A 24,306-nucleotide genomic window follows, 5' to 3' on the forward strand; every position below is an offset into this window, starting at 1 on the left:
CCCGTTTTTCTTCGCGAATTTTCCACCGTTTCAGATACTCCCCCGCCCCCTTTTCTTCTTTCTCTGTCCCCTCGAGGCTGCGTGCAGTCATTCGCCTTCCACGATCATTTTTCTCGCCAACCTTCTTCCTTCGCCGCTGCTTCTCCGCAAGATCGATCTCGATCGATAGACGATCCACGGATTCAACGCTATTCGCGACCGCTCAGTGTCCTTTGGACTTTGACAGTGCTTCGTCGATGCTCGCGAAATTCGAAAACTCGTTGAGACGATGGCTTTACGCTCGCGGCGGAAGATATTGGCCGCTCAGGGTCAGTTCCTCCACCACGAATCGTTCGACGAGCCCCGCTATCGTACCATTTGGGAAACAGAACGTGGTGGGGGCATCGGCTCGATGGCCTCCAGCGGCCAATATTTTCTACCCCGGACGAGACTTCCCAGGTTGAAGAGCAATTGTAACGCAACGTTCGGGACAAGCTGACATTGTTTCTCGAAGAGGTCGTAAACGCGTCACGCGCCTGGAGAACGTATATTGGTCCCTTCCGCGCGTTTTTCATTTTTCTAGAGGCATTGTACGAACCGTGACTGTATGTAGAAGGCACCCCTATACGACGAGGGTATCGTTTCTAGAAAGAAAAGGCAAAGCTCGCCGATCCGTTTGTCTCTTCTTCTCTCAGAAAGGGTCTTCAGCGCGTGTGGCGCGTCCGTGCCTCGTTCGTAAGAGTTGTTGATTAACTTAGACTGATTAGGAATAAAATTCAGGGAACATTGAGAGACGAATAGCACGTTCGACGTCGAATTTGCGTCGGAGGAAGCGCGAAAATCCTGTTATCGGTGTTATCGTCCTTCGTTGTCCCTCTATTCCCGTTACTTTGAGGCGTGCGTGTGCGTGTGTGCTCGGTGAGAGGCGTGATATGTACGCGCTGCGTTATGCGCGGTGAGAGCAATGCGTTCGAATCGGATCGAACGATCGATATCGATTCCGACGTGGGAAAAAAAATCTCGTTTTTTGTTTTTTTTTCTTTTGCATCGCTGAAATACCCGAGCGACGATAATTCGTAATGCGAATCGAGCGCCGAGAGGTCGTTGGATGTTGTTTTGCATATCGCAGGAAATACTGCCGGGGGGACATTAACCGTTGCGCATCCTCGTGGCGGACTTGTCTGCGAATCGACTTTTATCATGTAATCTATCGACGATTCTTTGTTCGCAGTTTATAGACGCCTTAGACTTACAGTTTCTCGGTTTATTTAATTTGTAAATAAATCACGATTTACTCAACATTAACACAAACGAGTTTTGTTTTCTTTTTCCGTCGGTATTTTTTACGATATGCGAGACTCCGCCCCCGCCCTCGGAGGCTCGGACTACTCGATCTTTTCTCTATTCGTATCTTCAAACGCTTCTGTCATTCGTGTACTTGACTATTCCAATACTAATTGAACACTTTTCAATCACTGTATTTCTAATTGTACGAACAATGATGGAATACTCAAATATTCGATGTTTATTCGTAATATTACCCACCATGAATCATATCCGAACACATAGAATTGTGAGATAGAAAGGAAGGGGATAATTTATAGTGTGGTGGAGGTAGCTCATCGGTAACCTTGAGCAGCCAATTCATTTTGTTCAGATTCAGTTCGAACGTCTCTCACTGCGCGAGGCGTGCCAAGCTTCAATTTGTACAGTCGTAGCAATCGACACTTTTACCTATCGCTATAATCACTGCCATTTTGCTGGCTCAAGGTCGATAAGCGACAATGATTCAGAATAGAAAAATTTCTTAATGTTACCGCGAAGCGACGCGTCATTTTAATTATTCAAATAGAATCTCTATCCTTCGACTAGTTACCTCGTTTCAAAGTTTGATTTTATCCTCAATTGTAGCTTCGAAGAACAAACAACTGAAATTCCTTCTTTATCATTCGTTTAAAACATCAAAAGTAATTAAGTACGCATACGCGCGTTGTTTCGCGCAGAGTTAGGCAAATTTTATTCGCGAACAGCGAATAGAAAATATCAGATTCGTTAGTAAACTTTTATTTGTAACAGTGAACCTAAAATTTGTATGCGTTATTCGTGAATAATACTAGCCCAACTCTGTTATGATATAAACGCGTCCCGCGAACGTTCGAAGAAACGTTCCACGTCCGGAAGGATCTTGCGTTTCTGGTCAATCAAAACGCGCCAATTTCGACCGAGTGTCCGTGAAAAAAGGACTCCAGATCGATCCTCCGAAGTGCTCGAAGCCGAGCCACTTCCACGAGGCCCGTCGTGCCGTGGACAGAGCTCTGGACTGTCGAAGAGTTGCTGGCAACTCGGCGAATCGACAAATTCGCCAATATCGTGCCTCCCTTCGACCTTGCCCTTCGAACCGCGAGTGCATCGTGACGATGAGGTGCCGGGCCACTCTGTCTCCGGGGACTGGCCTATTTGTTTGTCCGTAGCTAATTCCTACGGTGTGCATCGAGCTCGAGTGACTCGAGTGCGTCGGAAGAAAGGATGAACGCACAAAATAATGACTAATAATATACAGAAATTTCATTTTGAGGCAGTACTTTTACTAGGAAGGCATCTAACTCGCGTACGGTGAGCGTTCAAACGAGGTTGAACCACAATATCGAAGCATAAATAGTGGGAAATTGCATACAGCAATTTTTTGAAAAGTGGCACAAAGCGAAACTTCTGTATATCTCATTATTCTGTGGTGAACGGGGCTTTCCCTCTATCAGCGCGAACAATGGCGACCGTTCGACGCAGCTAGTCTAATGCAAACTCTCGATTTGTTTATCCCAGTTTAATTCCCTCAAATTTAACACGTCCACCGTGGTAGAATTTTTCGTAGACTATAATAGTTTACTGTAATATTCCATGTATAGCAGTTACAGAAACATTTTTTTTAAGCCCCTTTTATTCTACCCTAGGCATTCTGTTTTTATCCACTACGATTTTATGTTATCAACCGTAGCATGGTAACGTATTCGAACTATTGTGTAAAATAAAGTTCGGATTATATCGCGTGATACGTAACCAACCAGTTTAGGGGGAAAGATTTTCTTTCGTCTCGCGATCCGTACGCCCACGAATTACTTGAGTTTGGTATACGTTCGGTTTGTAGTAATGAAGCGGGCGTTACCATAATTGTCTTAGAAAATGGAAATAGAACCAACAATTAGGGAACCATTGAGTACGAAAGAGAAAACAAGGTGTGCGTGCACTTATGAAAGCGAAACAGAGTAAGAATTAAAGAGAGCTTTTAGCATGTATGATCGCAAGACAGAAAGAGAGAGAATGAGAGGATTCAAACGATGACGTTTACCCTTTACCAACTACATGCAATATGAAATTGAGTATACAGAGCAGCGCAGCGAGAACCATTTGTCCTAGTCCTAGTATTCAAACTCGTCACCATAATTTATAACCGATTTCAATTTAAATCTAATAAAATGATGTTATAATACCAATGCGTGTTTCGAGTATTTTTTTTCGTCGCTAGAATTAGATTTTGACTATATTAGACCTTTTCACCTTGTGAACTTTCGTGGCCAATCTGACTGCCATACCGACCTGAAAATTCGGAGGTGGTTTTAGCGTTCTCTTCTCATGGATGGCAGTCAGTTGAGAAACTATTCACTGAGTTAGTATTGATGGGCAGCAGGCAGTTGTAGTGTGTACGTAAATACGTGCGAATTGACTATGGAAAAGATCGAAATTCATTTCTAAATCTGTTGGTAATGTTGTAAGTGACACGAAAAAATACACCTGGGTAAAAGATCTACTCGCATACCTCATCTGTGTCAATACTCTTGAACCTTCTTACCATTTCAGAGTCGAGTCCAGCATTATCGATTCAAAATGGAATAAGACTACAGCGCTACCCACTATGAGAATCAACACTAATTTAATAACCTATGCAACGCGTATCGCAGCCAATTTGCTCATATTATTTAGTTTTTAATTAATAATTGTATTGCCCAGCTAAGAGTGATACGATTATTAATTAAACGTTATATAGCATTACCCAGGTCTCGCCATGTAGAGGTTACTTTGAATGAAGACTTGCCCTAACCGAATCCCAACCACCCTCCATTAATAAAGATTTTAGATCGTTGGTCGAACAAGCAACAAACGAAAGTGCAACCAACGAAGGAGCAAGGTTCTCAGAAGTATTTGCCGGATAAAGGCTTTCAATTAAAACTAAATGTGGCGAGAATTACGCTTTGATAAACGATATATGTAAAATAATTCTTCTAACAACAAATGCATGCCAATGACTTTCATCGTTCCAATAATATTTTTATGTTTCTCGTGTGGTGGCACGAATTATACCAAATAACATTACAAAATAAGCTATACACGAAAAGTACATGCACAAACGGGTTATAGATCACAGCAGACTCGATACGTGAAAGTTTGTATCTTACAAATGGAAAAATTATAAAAGATTAATGTTTTGCAACGTATTCTAGCTTTGTAAAACACAGCAGCAAACAATCTAAATTTTTGTATGCAGTATTTCGTTTGCTGTCACGTTGACAATAATTTATATGAGAAACCGATTGAAATTTCGATTGAAAATTAATATTTACACAGTATATGTTTGCATGCTTAGAATTAATATATTTCGTTCGATCTAGGTACTTACGTATCACGTATCAGATCGATATTCGATGTTCAGGATATATCACAGACCACATGCTTCACATTGTGACGCCACGTAAATGTAACGACGATAGAACATTCCACACTTAATAGTTTGTCTGAAACGTTTACGTATTTATTTTACAGCTACACATTCCACGAAGGACGTCGTCAAGCACGTACAATAACAACACGTTTCGAGAAATAAGATTTAACCTCTCTTTCACACCGCACATCGGGACTCGAGACATTCGACTACCTGACTATCTCGCCCCACTCCTTAACCATTGCTTCGCAGCGGTTAACGGCTATTCTGTTCGGTGTTCGTCATTCGTTCGGTAGGCATTGGTATGGCGAGACGTGTCGACAACTATGCGTCTAATTAAGTACATACTTTTTACTTATTATCATGTAAACGTTCCTAATTGCTACTAGTACGTTCCATCACTATCTGATGGTGTTTTCGTTTAGTATTAACACATGTCGATTACAAATTCAATCGGAATCGCGAAAATAGTTGCATCAGTTTCGCGCTTTTTCCATAGCTAATCGACATCAATCAACATATCTTCAAACGAAATCATCATCTCATAGAACATACATCGTGTTCAGTAGAAGCTTAATTAAGATATAGGTACATCTATTTTAATGAATTAATCGAAATTTGTGTTTTATTTCTTTTACAGACTGGTTGCTACAGTTTGAATGGAAGGATCACATGGAACGGAATCGTCGCCATGGTGACCACAAACAACGAGTCGAAGGAATTTGGAATCGAACATTCGTCAGATCTACTTCATTATATCAAGTGAGTATTTTTATCGATTTAGTATTTAATTCAGAATTAAAGTGATTGCATCAATGAATCATTTTTACTTCGTTAGTGAACAAAAGAATTTCTGTAGTTTCATTTCCTACCGAAATAAGCGCTATAATCGCTTTCTATAGCTGGTTGGTAATATTGCGAGTAACGCCCAAACGATAATGGGGCTTTTTAGAGCCACAGAGTGCTATTCTGTTCGGAGTTCGTCATTCGTTCGGTAGGCATTGGTGTAGCAAGACGTGTCGATAGCTATGCGTCTAATTAAGTACGTACTTTTTACTTATTATCATGTAAACGTTCCTAATTGCTACTAGTACGTTTCGTCACTATCTGATGGTGTTTTCGTTTAGTATTAACACGTGTCGATTACAAATTCAATCGGAATCGCGAAAATATTTGCATCAGTTTCGCGCATTTTCCATAGCTAATCGACATCAATCAACATATCTTCAAACGAAATCATCATCTCATAGAACATACATCGTGTTCAGTAGAAGCTTAATTAAGATATAGGTACATCTATTTTAATGAATTAATCGAAATTTGTGTTTCATTTCTTTTACAAGACTGGTTGCTACAGTTTGAATGGAAGGAACACATGGAACGGAATCGTCGCCATGGTGACCACAAACAACGAGTCGAAGGAATTTGGAATCGAACATTCGTCAGATCTACTTCATTATATCAAGTGAGTATTTTTATCGATTTAGTATTTAATTCAGAATTAAAGTGATTACACCAATGAATGATTTTCACATCGTTAGTGAACAATAGAATTTCTGTAGTTTCATTTCCTACCGAAATAAGCGCTATAATCGCTTTCTATAGCTTGTTGGTAATATTGCGAGAAACGCCCAAACGATAATGGGGCTTTTTAGAGCCACAGAGTGCTATTCTGTTCGGAGTTCGTCATTCGTTCGGTAGGCATTGGTGTGGCGAGACGTGTCGATAGCTCTGCGTCTAATTAAGTACGTACTTTTTACTTATTATCATGTAAACGTTCCTAATTGCTACTAGTACGTTTCGTCACTGTCTGATGGTATTTTCGTTTAGTATTAACACGTGTCGATTACAAATTCAATCGGAATCGCGAAAATAGTTGCATCAGTTTCGCGCTTTTTCCATAGCTAATCGACATCAATCAACATATCTTCAAACGAAATCATCATCTCATAGAACATACATCGTGTTCAGTAGAAGCTTAATTAAGATATAGGTACATCTATTTTAATGAATTAATCGAAATTTGTGTTTTATTTCTTTTACAGACTGGTTGCTACAGTTTGAATGGAAGGAACACATGGAACGGAATCGTTGCCATGGTGACCACAAACAACGAGTCGAAGGAATTTGGAATCGAACATTCGTCAGATCTACTTCATTATATCAAGTGAGTATTTTTATCGATTTAGTATTTAATTCAGAATTAAAGTGATTACACCAATGAATCATTTTCACTTTGTTAGTGAACAAAAGAATTTCTGTAGTTTCATTTCCTACCGAAATAAGCGCTATAATCGCTTTCTATAGCTTGTTGGTAATATTGCGAATAACGCCCAAACGATAATGGGTCTTTTTAGAGCCACAGAGAAATGAACCTTCATCAGAAGGTGGCAGTGCTTGTAATGATAACAATAGAAACTATTTCTCGACAAACTTGGACGTTGTGCCGAAGATGGCGGTACAATTTTTCAATAGTAGTGTATTCTTTTCTCTTATAACGAATAACCTTTGAACAAAGTTCATTAGATTAACCGACGTATACATACCCTCAGGTCATACATAACCTCAAGTTAATGTATATTACGCTTAACACGATGTGGAACTATGTACTTTCTCAAAGGAAAGTAGTAATTAGGAATACGTGTTACAGTGTCGGAATGCAGAAGTTGGCGGTGCCGTATAACGACAGGAGCAGAAACTATTTCTTGACTAACTTGGACGTTTTGCTGTTGAGGACGAAGCTTCTATGAATAAGCTGAATTGGTGAGTGGAAATACTAGATTAATAATTTTCTATCTGAAATAATTAGCAGTTGTTAAGTTCCTAATACAATGAACACAATACAAACTAAAGATTAAACTATTATTTATTAAATATATTCTATTGTATTTTTAGAATAAATTTCTACATAGCTGGTCCATACACGACTAATTCCAAAATTAATGAATGATAAATAACCTTTGTTTATTTATTCGATCAAATTATGTTTCACGTTCAATGAATAATAGTTTATATGTGTGAATGTTCAATCGAACTGCTAGTAAATTATTATATACAGTTCCTATTCGTTATTTATTATTTCGATAGAATTCTGCTCTTCCAATTGCTTTTACTTTAAGTTCGCAATATTATAAATGGAGTAACTATTTTCAGATTTTTCTAATTTAATTTTCGTGAGACACACTTCGTTCTTATTAAAAGCATTGCCCATTTGGCCCCAGTTATATTAATAGTTATTCCAGCAACCATTTCGTCATTTTAATATAAACAAAAATATCGTGACAGACGTTATTACATTAAACGTTGAAATCTATTTATTGCATAGCCTCCGTAAAAAGTCAGACAGAATTACTTTCTCATCGGCAGATAAAATATCGATTTTTATCTGTTGGAAAATTCGATACGGCTTTTAGCGAATTGCAGATCGTGAATGCGATTCCTGAAACTTGTCACCTTGGCCACCTACATACTGCATACAATACGATAGAATCTCCACTATTGCAAAAAATCGAGACTGAAAATGTGTACAAAATTCAGAGTTGCTGCAATAATTAAAGTAACCAATCGAGTAGTTCCAAACAATTCATCCCTTTTACTTTAATAATAATGCTAGTATACAAACATTTGACGATGCCTTGTCCTCTGACTTATATCATACTGATCAATATACATATAAGTCCAATCAATAAGATTAACACATACATGTTAATAACATAGAGAGTACTATTAGCTAATGATTCCATTAGTACCACTAATGGATCGATTAATACGCAACGTGTAATGTTTACTTTGAGAACAATAACCTCATCGTTTATTTTCGGAACAGTAGTTAAATTATCGTTCGCAAATTTTCTCCGTTTTACGGGCAAGATTATGTTTCGTTCTTGCAACGCATAATAGCTACTAATCGCTCCAGATTCAGTAAGTGCAGTAAGCGACTAAACCTGCGCGGTGAGCTTCGGAAGCTTCGAGGTTCGCGGTGATCTCGTGGTTAGCCGTGATGGTTAACCTTCCCTTGCGCACCAGCCTCTTACGTGGTCGCGTTAAAATCATCCACGCCGCCAGAATGCGGGATAATTAGTTCCAGCGTATCCAACGTGTGTTTCTGATAGTCCGCTCGAGAATTTAAGCACTCGCCTTACGACTGCAACATCCTTCCTATCATAAAAGAAACTCGTAAAACAATATTTCAACGACTTAAAGAATTTTTTCCTTCGTTGAACAGTGTCTGCTTGCTTGTATTTCTTGGTATGATCAAATTCGAGATGCCTGATCAACTCCAGTCTCCAAAAACTTCGTTTCAATTTGAAAATTGAAGAAATTCGTTTCTGTCTTACAAATAGGCATTCCTTTCGAGTCTAGTTACTGGAGAATCGCCCTATAGCACAATTTGGCAAGTAAAATATCGTAATCACACAATGGTGAATCTTCGAAGCGTGTAAAAATGTTAATAAACGTACACGATGTTTAGATAGCGGCATTTGGCAAAGAAAATATCGTAAACATACAATATTAAATCTTCGAAGCGTGTGAAAATGTTATCCTCGGAAATGTAATGAAATTCCACTTTGCCCAACTCCGAAGGGACCCATCTTCGACCATCGTCTCGTGTTTGGCGATCGTTTCGAGACGTATGGCAGGTTTTGTTAGGCCGTTCTGAGACTTTTCCATCGCGCGTAGATCGATGTACGTTCGCCGGAGATAAGAAGAAGCTGGTTGATCCGTGGCTCGCGTTCTCCTGTCGCGCGCCAGCAGTTGGCTAGGTGTCGGTCCGAACGAGGGTGGCGTGCGTAGGTGACGGTTTTCGAGTGTCGGCCAGGCGGGAGGGTTAAAAAGGGGGTTGTTCGCCGTTGGTGGGTGGCTGGTTGGGGTTGGTGGGGGTCTGAAGCGGATGGCCTCGCGGAGGGGATCGGTGCTCGTCGGTGTGGGATCCTAGTCGGATGCCGGATCCGCGGTGGAAACTTCAGTGCGCGATCAACCGCCGACGTGCGTTTACGGTCGGAGCTCCAGCGGAAGCTGCGAGGCCTGGCTGCTGCGGGGGGTGAGAATTAAATTTATTTCCTCGTCTTTTCGATCGTCCTCACCGACCACCCACGTCCGTCGTCGATCGCGCCGACGATTTCTCGCGGGACGATCGGTCCGCGTTCGGTCGCGCGATCGTTAAAAATCGCTGTCAAACTCGTGATAAGTGTATCGTGATACTCGAGAGGACTCAGGGGCGGCCAGATAGCGAGGGAAGCTGGTTTCCTGGAACGCGTTCGATCGCCACGTGTTCTCGACGCCGGTTGCATCCAACGTTCGTTACAGATTCCGATTCTGGTGATAGTTTGATCATTCAGTGCGATGATGTCCGTGTGGAACGAACCAAGTCGAGTGCAGAGTGAGATCAGTAGGGGACTGTTTCGATGACGAACGGTGAATTCGATGAGTGTATTTTTAATGGCAATAACCCACGTTGATGCAAAGTTTATGTAATTCGATCTTGAATATAAATCTTGCTCGGTGTACGTGGTTGTTTGTTTAAATGTAAATCACGGAGGAATAAAAATGAAAAATTGATTTTTTTCGAAAAGTCTATCCCAATAATTTCAGCATCATCGCGTCTGCGGATAAATACGAAAGATTTCGAGGGGAATGAGCGAAAATCATTGTTGCACGCCGAGCACGTGGAAAATTTACAAAGAACCGGACTTGGTTCGTTCCAGCACTCGATTTCATTTTAAAAATTTAATTCACCGGCGCTATCGTCACTATATTTTACGAGTGATTTAATTCCTAGTACAAGAGTCGTCTTCCAATTTTAAACGTTATATTTTACGGTCCGTGTCGACCCAGAGGAACGTTTGTAAGCGTTTCACCGTGAATGGTTCGTTGTGTTCGCTTATTCTCGCTACTTCTTGTCGTTATGGAGAAAGTCACGGAGAAGTTGTTCGAAAGTTATGAAGTTCAGTGGCTTTTCAGGGTCAGGGTGTCGATATCGGGGACCCCAAGATCCCTTTAACGCGGTTCGTTCGCGATATTTAACCCGGTCACGGTATTTCTCGATTTAAATTTCCCGTGGAGTGAAATTTGTATCGGCGGGATAGTTCGTTCGTAACGTTCGGTGGAAAAATCTCCGGAGTTTCGTGGCATCGATCTTTTTACGGTTTAGGTCGGCGAAGAGTATTTTCGCGAGGATTTTTCACGAAAACGTTTGATTCCAATCTGTCATTTGGAACGAAGGAAATAGGTCAACCGAACTGTTTTCAAGGGGCTGTCTCTCGCGCGAAAATTCGCAGTACGTAGTAATCGTTTGACGCTGTTGTCGGGTGGAAAAAAAAGGTTCACGCTCCATTCGGGGACGATCTTCTTTTCAATTTGCGGACTCGAACGAACGATTTTCCGCGAGAAGACGCTTCAATGCGACGATTTTTAAGTAACCGTGATTATCCGTGGGTATCAGAGACTAAATCGAAAAGTGGCTCGTGGAAAAATTTGCATCGTCGAAACGTTAGAGATATTTTAAATCTGCGAGATTATATATTTTTTTCTAGGCTGTACATTCGACGAAAAGTTTTGTTAATCACGATAATTCTTTATGTCGAGGATTCCGCAGTCGATGTACATTGTTTCGCGCAATTATGCCGTCGATAAAATTTTAATCGCGCGAAGAGGAGGCGTTAATGAGTAATAATGAAATTCGAACAATCCCCCGGTGAGACTGTTATAATGATTTTTCTGCGGCCGTAGGATTAAGAGGCGAGCGCATTTCCATTTTATGGAATATTTTACTGGATCCAATACGGTGGATACGGTGGATCAATAATTCAGAGATTCGTGCCGGTCGAGTTTCCTCGGGAAGAATGGTTTTTGGAATTTCTCGTAAAAAGGTACATCGCGGCTGTTTTTATTTCAAGCTGTAACAACTTTATTCGCGGCCGAGGTGTCTATAAAACGGGCATAAACCGTCACGTACCGGGCGTAAAAAAGTATTTCAAATTTTCGTTTTCGTATTGTCATATGCTCCTCGTATTACCGTTTTACCCGAATCCCCAAAAACGGCCATTAAACTCGATGCACGATTTAGCTGCAAGCAATTTTTCGTACGCAAAAATACAATAATTTAATTTACTCTGGTTTTCGATTCTTTACTATTTGGAATTGAAATGGATTATTGGAAAACAGAATTGGATATCTCTTAAAAGATGGACTCTTCGATTACTTCCTACTTAGACACAGAATGAACTTTGACTCTATTCTTATCGAAGATAAAATTGTCTCTCATAGGGTGGAACAATACTTTCCAAAAGTGTGTTTAAGTCTATGTTACTATACACACCCTGTAAACTTAAAGATGTCTATATCTTCGGAAAATTTCGATAAAGAAATATTCCATCGTCGTTCGAAATTCCCCAAAAATATTTTTCCAACGCGTCGAGAAGTTTGCAGCCCTTTAAGTTTCCACGACGTCGAAAGTCAGAGTTCCTTGGTTGCGTAAGGAGTAATTTTGATGGCGGGTTAACAGGGGAGGAGGACGGCTCGGTTTTGAACTTGGAGGGTTCGTGACTCGCGGGGGCGATGAATCTCGGGCAAGTTATCACAATTAATTTATGCGAGCGTTCGAGCCGCGACGGCACTTTCAGTGTCAAGGTGGCCGGCGGGTGGAACGCACATCGGAAGGGGTTGGGGTCGGGGCAAGAGTATTCGAAACTCCTCCGGTAAGAACGCCAGGAACGCGGGTGGTACGAGCGTCGGTGGTGCTGGGTTTGCGGTGGAACACGCAACCCACACTGGCGCGCACCCTGAGCGGCGTAAAAGTGGTGGTGGCCGTATCGTGGCCGTAGTAACGGGGTGGTGGTAGTAATAGTAGTACGATAGCAGGTACAACGCAATGTCTCGGCGAGTTCATGAATGAACGACCACTTCGCTTTCGCGCGAGCGCTAATGGGCTTCCTTTCTCGCGCGGCGAACCACCCCTCGTATTTTTGTTACGTCCAACGTTTGTCGGCGCCCGCCACAACGAATTGCCCCTTTGATCAACAACTGTTCTCGATGTCCCGCCGATTAACCCCACGATGGACCAAAATCGGGGTCGTTTTTAATAAAATTCCGCCAAAAGAACATCTGCCTTTGTTTACATTTTCAACTGTACGCGTTAGATTTAGGTATACTGATATAGGGGACGTTTAACCCTCAAGTGTACTCTCTTGACTTTTACCAAATTGGTAAATGGGAATCAACTTTGATTTACAGGATTTAAAAAATAATAAACTAATGGAGGATTACATAAATTTTCAAATAATTAAATTTGCAGAGGGCTGCGGCCCCAATAATCCACTTAGGGGTTAAAAAAGAGTTGTAGGATAGAGGACACACGCCATATAAATTATTTTCTGTTCCACGACTCACTTTGGGTCCCATTGATAGAGAAATAAAAATGGTGGTCTAGTGGAATCTTGAGAAAAGAGTTTAACAATGCGGATGTCAAACAAAACGAGTTTAACAAAATGTAATTTGAACTTTGCAATTGAATAAAGTTGAGAACAATGTTTTACGCAGTTCGAAATAAAATATAATAATCGATGAATCCAAGAGTCAACGAAGTTTGACATTATAAATTCCCGTCGAAAATGTTCGAGGCTCTCGGGTCGATTCTTACGCCAGTAATTGGGAAGTTTGTTAAATTTTTCATCATGGTCGTATCAAAAATCGGTCCAAGCTATCGGTTTTACATTTCCCGCGTTTCGTACCGTTTTTTTTTCTCTTCTCTCTTCGTTGACCAAGAGTTAACCAATTCCGGCGAACCAATCGCGGCTCGTTTTTCCCCGATAACGAGAACTCAATCTATTTACCCGACAATCGTTTCGCCGCGCGTAAACACTATCTTATTTTTGTATAATTATTCCGTCGATTCGACGCTCGAAACGCGCGCTCCACTTTTCCCTGTTATTTCGGTTTTCGTTCGGAAAGACGCGCTACAACGTAATAAATTTTAACGACGACAGTAAAATCCTGATAGAATTTGTATGTGATTTCGGTTAGGCGTATCTGGAGGATGGTCGTACGCGATCGTAAACTCGCTCTATGTGTCTCGTATCCGCTGTTTCGCGCGTCCCCTCCGTTTCACCCTCGGCAACCACTCTTTTTATTCGATCCTTCTTTTTATGACATATTCATAATGTCTTTCCGATAAATATTTTACTCGTTTCGCGAACGTTTGCGTCCGAAGAATCGCCCTATACGAATATCAGTCGTGTATAAAAGTACGGTCCTTTCGTCGAATTTTTCCCCGTGAAGCAAAGTCAAAATCAGATTTAAAAAAACTGTAACAAAGTTTCATCAACTCGTGAGTCAAACGTACTAAAATTTCAGTTGAAGTTATTATTAAAACTGGTCGAAATGTTTGAGGAAACGTTTCGAAAATTTTCTACGAACCGTAATTATTTCTCGATGGGAGATAGATTCGCGAAGAAAAGCTGTGCCTCGAGCGGTTTTCCACGGCAACGTTTTTCCCCGTCGTCGTTTCGATCGCGGCAAGACCGTTAAAACGCATTAAAAGTAACCGAGTCTCATTCCTGAAAAACTTTTCGCGTTTATATAATGTTTTCCAACGAACGCTGGTGCATCGCGACGGTCAATACACCGCTCGGTTTCCGCATAGAATGAAATTTATCGCGCAACGCGCGACATTATCGGTTATTATGTCACGAAAGACACGTCCTGCGAACGTGGCATGGTCGGGAGTCGCGTTCGATGCATGCATTAAGCCCGGCGAGTTGAAATATTAAACACGATATTGAGTCGTACGCAAATAATGATCCTGTTATCGATACGCGTTAATGATTAATTTACACAGAATAATACCACGGTCTCGTGTTTTTATGTTAGTATTAGGTTTCCTCGGTTCGTTAATCCCACAAATACATTAATTTATTATTTAAATATTCCACCTTTGTCGCAGATATCCGTGATCACCGTTAATTCGCAAAGAAAGACTTCGGTAATAAATATTGCTTAAAATAATTTTGCAGCCCCGAGAGCTAATATTTTACAAGCTCGACGAAACAATAAAAATCCAATAAAACAGCTTCAAGCTTGAAGAAATCCTATAGCAATCCTTTCATATAATCATTGCCATTTAACGAGTGATTCGAAACCTCTGTAATTGGCTCTAAATTGGCTTAATCAATGCTTTCGTCAGTCTATACCTAATCAAACTCGTGCAAATCCTTTTCAATACTTCCGGGTTGCAACGTATCACGTATACAGTTCCATAATTGGCAAATAGTTACGCGCCATATAGTTCGAGACGTTAATTTCTCTATTAACGGTTCATTTATTACGAAATCGATCCTCGAAGCAGGTTAAATCTCAGTCGTTCTTGGCTCTTAACGATCGCGTAATACTGATCCATCGATAAACCTCGTCGCGAAAGGAACGACACAATTTCGCTGAACATTTGTAACTTGACCGGATTAATTAATTTCTCGGTATAGTTGCGAATTAACGCGGTGGCACGCTACTATAAATCACGACGAGGGAAGCCTGGAACGGAACGCGTTAATCAGTAATTCATACTTTTGCGTTAATTCAATCGGGTGCGACGTTACATTGGGAAATAATTGGAAATTTATTTTATCGTCCAATCGCGGAATGTACAATCGCATCTCTGTTTATACGCATTCATAACCCGACTGTTGTTTCGTTGTTTATGCGGCCGACTGTAGTTTCATCGTCTTTTGTTGGTTTTAGATATCGGAATACAGTAATTCATCAGATATTCAGCGATGAATTCTGAATAGAATTAGGTTACTTGTATCGCCGGAACATATTATTTATCGAGAAGCGGGGCAAATTCAAATTTCAATGATTATTTATTGCTGGGCATAAATATTATGCGTTTACCAACTCACTCAGCACTTGAAAAATGGTCGTTTTGTATCGCGAATTCTAAAAATTAAATAAATAAAAACGAATAAGACTTGAATGTTTAATTACAAGACTCGAATTTTCCTTATGAACTGCTCGCAATTACGTATTTTCTTGCGTTTTCTTTGGGTCTGTAACATTTACCGAATCTGAAAGCCTGCAACTTGTTAATTAAGATTCCGAACGAACCTCGTGTCCACGATTAACGCATCCACTTACAGACTCGGATTCTACAAATTCGCTCGAGCCCTTCGTGTAATTGAAGCAGTCGCGAAAATTAATGCTCCTAACCGTCCTCCCGGTGAAATATCTCTCGAGCGTATCCACACGCGTATAATTTCTGTCAATTAAGAAATTCGAAAGTCCGTCGTTCGGAGAGCCTCCATCGCGAAGTAACCACTCGTCGTAACCAGCGTTAAGCAATCTCGAACATATTTTGAAATTGGTAGCTTCGACTGTCGGGGGAAAAATCGTTTCACTTAGCCGGGAGAGTAAAACGAAACAAAGTAAATTCGCGGAAAATGCTCGTCGAACGTTCGTCGAGCGTAGGTGCGGGGAATTAAGGTGGAGATTAATGAGAATCACAATCGTTGTTGGATTGTTCCCGCACGTTGGGGGATCACACGTCGATTGACACCGACTGAAGCCAGGCTGCCAACGTCGGAGGGTTAAAACAAAAGTTTTTCGTGCTCTCGGCGCGGACAAAAGCCTCCCACTTGCCTTTTCGGAAATACTTTCAGCCACTCGGCCCCCCCCCCTTCCCTCGTCCTGATTCCCTTCTTTTCATTCTTCCGTCGAAAGGGGGATCCCCGTCGGGGGAGGCTGGAATTCTCGGAAGTCCCTCTTTTCTTTCTCTCCCTCGTCCTCTCAGGTCGTACCGATGGGAATTCACCGGCGACGGAATGTACTCGAGTGGCACTCGGTACGTATCGAGTCGATGGGTGCCAGGACGAGATTGATACGAAAGATCACCGTGATAACCATGCCGAATACAATGCCGCCAGGAGGGTGATCGATGCCGGAAGTATCTTTACATAGCGGGAACGATTTTATCGAGAGTATCGAATACCAATGCGCCGAGCATTCCTCCGTAGTTGGCGGTTTTTTCGAATTTACGAGTCACTCGGAGATTCTCGTCGAACGTTCCTCTGTTTTCAACGAAAATTAATAAGCTGCATATTTACGGGACACAAAAAGCAGCGAACCCCCGTTTTTAATGACTATTTACTATTAGAAAAGAATACGTGCGATTTTACGGTATTATGCACGCAGCGTGAGAGCCTAATGAAATGCACATTGATTTCACGATCGAAGTCCTGTTTGCCTGCAATTTTATTGCATCGTCGTGTACAAAGGCTATCCATGAATTTAAAATGCATACGGAACGAGCGGAACGCGATACAGTTGGGAGAATTGGTTAAATTCTTGAGTCGCGATGAATTGAACACAGTGGCAAGAGGAGATCCGGAAATGGGAAACGCTGCGGGAAATTAACGGTTCGTGGAGGAAGCGCGTTTGAAAGTCGCCGATATGGCGGCCTAATAACGCCCGTAAACCGGTCGGGCCGCATTAAATTCAGCATAAAACTAACCGGCGAGGAATTAACGTAACTGTTTTAAAACGACGGGAACGGAGAAATAATGATCTCTGCCGTAGTCGAGACGCTTCTCGCGAGCTTATTAGAATTTTTCGTTTGAGATATCCACTTAATTGACTCCGTTGCGAGGGGATGAGAATAAGGCGGACACAGGGGTTGGAAAGAGGGGGCAGGGAGAAGGAAAAGCGATAAAGGGGTATGAGAGTAAGTGGTAGAGAAACCGGTCGCCGCGGAAAGGGGGGCTCCATTATCGTAATTAATACCATTACAATTAACGCGCCGGAGACGTCGGTACGCTCGTCGACCAAGCTCGGATTCCTTTTACTGTACTTTTATCGCGACCAAGCTTTTCCGGCTACGTAACGAGCGGAAACGCCGCTTTCGAATATTGCTGGATTTTCACCACACGCGTCTTCCACGACCACGTCCTTTTCCCACAGTTTCCGAGGGACCTGCTCTGCGTTCCATAATTACTTTCTTCCTTCCTTCGACTGCTTTAATGCGGCGTCGATGACGCCGGGTGTTGTTTCTGCGTCGAAATAATACCCCCACCTACGCGACGGCGAAAGATTCGAAAAATTCTCTTCTCCCTTCTCAGTCTTTAGAATTATTTAGGAATATCGACGAGAATAGAACAATTATCCGATCGAATCAACCCCAATTCCAGCAGACTCTGACTCTGGATCATATGTAGAGTTCGAGCAACTGGAGGCCCTGAAATTTTCTTTTCTCAAAAACAGATTGCTCCGAAAATAGCACTGGAACAGAGTTTACCAGGTGTAGTTTCGCTGGTAGCCGATGGTCCCACTTTCAATCGTTCGTTGGGAAAGTTCAATTCGCCTCCATTAGCCTCCATTAGCGTAATCAACGCGGTGCGTAAGTTCGGATTCCTTTCAAGACGCGTTTACGGCGGACAGAGACTCGCCGTGATGCTCGAAAGCCTCGTTTGGGCGAGCCTCGGATTTCCCGAGTCGTGTGAACGCCGCGCGTTTTCATTCCACCCCCGTTTTACACGCCAGTCATCCGTCTGTTTTTATTGCCCGGCGTATTGTTGTTCCGCGCGTACAAGCGTTCTCCCTTTCGCTCCTTGGAACGAGCACATGTTTTATGGCGATTAACGTTCCTACGAGTGTAAACCTGGCACATAGCTCTCATTCATTAATTCGTTTTGATAAATTAATCCGCGAGGTTCTGACGGCTGATTAATCTTCCACGGTCTGAGCAGCGGCCGCGATCGATAGATCGGAAACGCGGACCGCCGACGGTGGCGGTTTTCCTCTCGTTAATCGCGGGGAACAATGAATCGCGGCCTCTGTTATACGGTAATCCTTCTCGCTGAGCGATTGGCGAAAGTAATGCACGGAAACTAAGACGATTAAAGGATAAGCAGAAATGGATGAACGTACCGGGGTTAGAAACTTGTCTGTATTATCATAAATGTTGATATGCAACGATTATTGTGGATGAGAAATATTCCAGGGATTGATTTTACACAGTACAACGTGAAATCTAGTATTATAATTAATCAAAGTTTCGAACAGCAACGACCTAAAACCATGTCTCCTCATCTTCTTAATATATATTTTTTTATAATTTTCTAAGTATTTCTACGTAGTAACTTCTACATAAGAAGCTGAAAGCATTTTAATTAGTTAAGAGGGTCGAATCTTCTCTCCAGAGATTTTCTATTGCAATTCTCATCGACCATTAATATTTAATTGTTAGTGGTACTTAATTCGTAACTTACTATTTCTAAATTTTCAAACAAAAGTTAAGAACGTCTTTAATACCTAAATGTCTACTGTGTCAAGATTATGTTAAATTCTGATTGCATCCAAGATATTAATGCGCTGCATTTACAGTGAAACGTCAGACCAATTTTCTTTATTGTCAGTAATCGTTTTAATCGGTGGCCCTGTTTTAAAGTACGATTTGTAATAATCTTCGCGCAGAGGTTGTTTCGATATTCGATTAAACGCTGACGGGATATCGTTGGTTTACAGTGCACGGTCGGTCGGCCGAACCGACGTTTTAAAATGTAAGTCAGCGGCGCAGTCTACCGTGGACGTTTTTCGTTAATAAAATCGTTTCGCGTTGTTGCCTGGCCCGGGCCACCGAAACGTTTTCGCTGACGCCGCGTTCACGGTCCGTTCTGCTGAGTTCGTATTATTATACTCCGTGAAAATTCCTGATTTATTTGTCGATCGCGCCATTTTAATAATCCTTCCCGCGCCGAAACTATCAACTTTTCCGCCTCGATGCTCGCGCGGGTCGAGTTCAATTTTTTCCGATTATTTTTTCTCCTCGTACTTTCGTTCCAGCGTATTCATAACACGCTCTTCATTACCGCGGTAATTGCCCGCCATTATAATATATTAGCGAGTTGACATAAGCGCGAATCGCGTTGGATATTTAACCCCTTGACGCGTGAAAAATTTATGGTGAACATAAATTGTCGAACACCGCGCGCTCGTTTCGAAGAAACGTTTTTTTTTTCATTTTTAAATGTTACAACTGTGAAATGCACGCGCATAGTTGCAATTATGGAAAAAGTGTGGCCCCGAAAATGTAATTTTCTCTTGACCCATTCGCCCTCTCTCTCCTTCTCTTACAATTTCATCCTAATTACAATCAGAAAAGAAATATGACTCGTTCCAGTTCTATGGACTCGCTCTTTAAACCTGTGAAAGTTTAACGAGGTAATACATTACCCTAATGCATCGAGGAGTTTCCGTACAATCGCTGTTCGCTTAATAATAACGCCTATAATAGATTATCATTGGGGTTCAAGATAAAAACCTAATCAATATATTCGTCGAATCGAGCCTGAGTAGCGATCGATGTAAATGCTAGTATAATAATTTATAGCATTCGCGCAGGGAATGTCTAAAATATTAAAAAGCCGAACGGTCGAATTTCGGCGCGAGTTTATCGCGAGCCCCGGCGAGTAAATTTGCAATTTTAATTCGGCGCAGTGGGTGCTTAGGTTTCCGGGTCGTGGCGTACAACATTTTTCCTAGCCACGGGGATACCTCTCTTCGTCGAATTTTCGGACGTATCTTTGCCCCGTCGCGGCGTCAAATTATATTTCAAACTTTTATCGGACCCGAATTCCGGGGGTTCGCGAAATTTGTCAACGTCGATGCTTTCGGGTCGCTATTTTCGCGACTCCACGCGAAATCGACGTATTCGAGATCATCGTTTCACGAAGCAAATTCGAGTTTATTAACGGAATTAACGAGCCACCCGAGATGCGACGAAACAATATAAATATAGTGTAGTGCGTGTATAAAAAGGGGGCGTGAAAAAATTTACGAGCCGTTAAAACGCGGCGTTCGCTGCCGCCGCGCCGAGTAATCTAGAGTGTAAAAATTTACGATCGTTCACGCCCCCCGAATTTCTCTCTGCTCGTTCGAAAGGGTGGCTCGCTTTGCGAGGGCGAAAACCACCGACCATGGATCCACCTGTCGGTGAAATTCATGTCGATTTTCCTTAAAAATGGGTTTTTTAATTTTAATAACTTTATTTGACGCTTTACAGAAATGTTGTCTAATACTTTTTTTTAGATATCCATGAGCTCTACTTCCACACTAAATTTCAATGAGATCCATTGACTATTGTAGGAGTTATGGCCGTTTGAAAATTGGATCATTTTTATGGGGGTTTTCTAACTTTACGGGGTTAAAGAACAACTTTTCCAATATTCTTAGAATTTCTACATATTCTCCATTAAAATACGCGTAATTTGCATCTTGAAACATTAAAATCCTCCAATCCATTCGGAAGTTATGATGTTTTAAAGATACGCATGAAATTTCAGTAGAACGTCTAAACGACTGGTCAGACATGATATTTTCGGTAATGAATTTTTTTCTCGAAACTGCTTAGGATTTCGGGGGTATGTCTATTCACCAAAAATGCTTGTAATTGACCCCCGCAACCGAAAATAATTTTTTCAGAATGATTTGAAATTTTTTAATTTAATTTTTTACTAACTTTTTAACGAAGGCACGATCAACAAATTGATATTCATAATTTTCGTCTTATTTTGGCCTCTAGAATCTCCCATTAAAATTTTTCCCAGGGGTGGCCGAACATCCTGCATAGCAGGAGAATGTAGGTACTAAAATTTTGAGAATATTCTCAACGAGTACAGTTAGAAATTCAGAAATATTTCTGGAATCTTTTTAGCATTTTTCTACGAAGCAGAAATGCCTTGACAAGATACTAAAATAGTAGGGTATGGACTAATAAATTCTCGTGAAAAATTCGATGAAACGCGCGAACTCTGATTGTTTTCCTCTCGTGCAGCAAAAATAAATAGAAGTAGAGGGGAATGAGAATTAAAAATCCGAGATTCGACGGTCTGTAATGGTTACACGGAGAATGTTGCAAAAGCGTATTAACGGAAATATAATTAATTAAGTGCGTCGCCACGGGTTCGCGCGAACATATCGCTTTTTACGAGAATACATTTTCCACCGAAATATTTGCACGCTGGCCTGCAACGTCATATTCATGAGCAGAGTCAACGATGGAGTGGGGAATGGATGACAGGAATTAGATTTCTCGCAGGAAACGCGGCCGGCTTTTCTGCGCTGTGCCCGCGCGGCACGTCAAAGGTGACTTCATCTCGGAAACGTGCTCCTTTTTTCAAACTTGAATCGCGACGCAACGTTTCTTTTCAGCGGAATACGTATGGATTGCTCCGCCCCGACGTGGAATCATTTCCATGATGCTTGTCTCTGCTGTATCGCGAGAAACTACGAGCTGATAGGTAGATAAAAAAAAAACCCTCCACGAGATCAAAGAGAATGTAAAACTTCATACGAAGCATCGTGTTATTACAACCTTGTCATTGCATAGGTCGTGTGCTTAGGAAACACGGGGAGGACATCTTCTCCAATCGGGTGTGCCTATGCACTCTGTTTCCATTTTAGTCCCTCGACTGTAAGACGCGTTTGCTATACTTTCGTTTCCTTTGCCTCGAATTTTTTAAATCAAACGCTACGAAACATTTTCGAGGTATATACATTTTGTGGTAAAATCCAGTTAGTCGGAATATCGAAATAACGCGTTCGATGGCGGCGATGCACGCCCTGGCCAATCAAATCAGGCCGCTGTACGGGTCACGTGGATCGCGAATTTCGTCAATATTCGTGAATTGTTAATCGTTGACCGTTTTCCAGTATCGAGCACCGACTCTGGCCAACATAAACGAGCGGGTTTAGTTTAAATAAACGAGTCCTCCTCGATATAGAAATCCAGATGGCTATAACAGAGATATTCAAATAAATTCTGCTTATTCGTGGAAAAAAACATTGTAGAAACGTTGTATGAATTCTCGTATCGTTCGGTTTTCGGTTAACAGATGATCCAGGGGGGAAAAGAAATCATGCGAGAAAGGGGTCGAGCTTTTGACGAAAGTAAGAACATCGCTCAATGAAAAGAACGTATCGCGGAGAGCTCGCGTTAATTTCCACGGCAGCGCTTTAAGTGTCGGTGTAATTAACGCGATCCTGTAATGGCCGCCTCGAAACGACGACATTCCAGGTTTATTTCGCGCGTTGTAACTTGCCGGCTACACGGCCTTAAACTCGGCCGAGTCGTAACCGAAGCTACTTTGCGAACCGCAATGTTCGAAGTAGATGGAAACTTGGTTCCAACGCGCAGTAGAATATCCATTATCCGAGACACCGTTATATACAATACCATTCGAACGACCATATTGTAAAACATCACCACCTTCTACCGATATATTTTTCCCAAGGCGGTAGAAACTAAATCTGATCGTTAAAATTTATCGCAACGTCGCAACGGACGCTCTTTTAATTTTTATTCTTCATTCCGTGCCCTCTAATTTATTTTTCTTCGTTTCCATTCTTTAATCTTTAGTCTCTTTGAGTCTGTGAGCCCCAATGAACGCGCCATTTAGAAAATGTTTTAAATTAATTTTCATTTAAAAAATAAAATGTCAGTTTTTAAGCTTAGAATTTAAACGAATTAAAATGAATATAACATTGCCTGAGTATTTTAAAATAGAATTTTAAAAGCTTATCCCAACGAATGAAATACGTTACTTCCGTTTGAAATTAAATATTTATATAATAATATGATTAACGAGAGTGTGTTCGAAGTGTCTTATCTTTCCAGAGTTGAGATAGATCGAAAATTTATGGATTTTTAAGAGCATCCAATGTAGTACGTTCGCCGGTGAAAATATTCCACGAAAATTTTACGACTCCGCGGCAGAACGGGGATTATGGTACATCCGTAATCCACTTTGTCGCAAGGTAAAATCGACTTACCACTTCCGAGCCATTTAACTGCGTAATCGTCGATATGCCTTTTACGCTCGGCTCGGCGCACCCGCACAAAAGGCATCGAGATCTTAAATTGTCTCTGAAATTCGTCTTCCCCTCCTCCCTCCTGCCGTCAAGGTTGAATTTAATTTCCAGAGATTTACATACCGTAGCGTACTGGGAACGCGGAACGAACTATTCGACGCCCAAGGAAATAAGGAGCGAAATATTAGCCCACTTTTCCTCGTGAAATCCACGGGCGACGCGCGAAGATCGATGTGCTTATGCTAATCTACCAGCCATTGTTCATATTTAAATTTCACCGCCGCCTGGTATCCTTCCCTTCGTCTCTCTATAAAAAAGAAGTTCATGCAAGTATGCATACGATATTCGCGATACGTCTTTCGGAGTTTCGAGAACTCGCTACGCGTCTCGAACTTACGAGCGAACGGAGTTTGAACGCTCGAAACGTTTCCCACGAGTTACTACTCGAAGCACTGAATAGCGAGAAATCGTTACGGAAGCATCGCGTTACGTACATTATACAGAGGAATTTTAGAAATTGGGTTCAGGTACATGGATATAAAAAAAAATTGCATCCTGAAAAATGGATTAAATTTGTTACTTCTAGACGCTAGTACGCAATTTTTCTAGAATTTCTTCTCAACGAAGGGTTAACGAGTCCAAGACTTCTAGCCTCCCAAAAGGGTCCAGTAATTTATTTCGAAATAATTGTAATCCCTCGATCGATCTTTGCCACCCCCTGTCGGCGTCGATAAATCGCGTCGTTAGCGTCCCCGCGAAGTATT

At 41.5% G+C, this 24,306-nt stretch overlaps 2 protein-coding genes across 5 annotated transcripts in view; one reads left to right on the forward strand and one right to left on the reverse strand.

Moving 5' to 3' along the window:
* Positions 1 to 24,306, reverse strand: part of Evi5 (ecotropic viral integration site 5) — a 472,270-nt gene that overhangs the window by 207,589 nt on the left and 240,375 nt on the right. The window lies entirely within an intron of this gene.
* The window catches only part of Dscam3 (Down syndrome cell adhesion molecule 3), a 180,059-nt gene continuing 162,489 nt past the window's right edge, over positions 6,737 to 24,306 (forward strand). For all 4 annotated transcript variants that reach the window (XM_076771883.1, XM_076771880.1, XM_076771884.1 and 1 more), the window contains exons 1-2: positions 6,737 to 6,857; positions 7,341 to 7,453. The gene's annotated coding sequence lies outside the window, so the exon portion shown is untranslated. The remainder of the gene's footprint in view (positions 6,858 to 7,340; positions 7,454 to 24,306) is intronic.

Source organism: Colletes latitarsis, chromosome 8 (assembly GCF_051014445.1).
Source record: "Colletes latitarsis isolate SP2378_abdomen chromosome 8, iyColLati1, whole genome shotgun sequence".
NCBI lineage: Eukaryota > Metazoa > Arthropoda > Insecta > Hymenoptera > Colletidae > Colletes > Colletes latitarsis.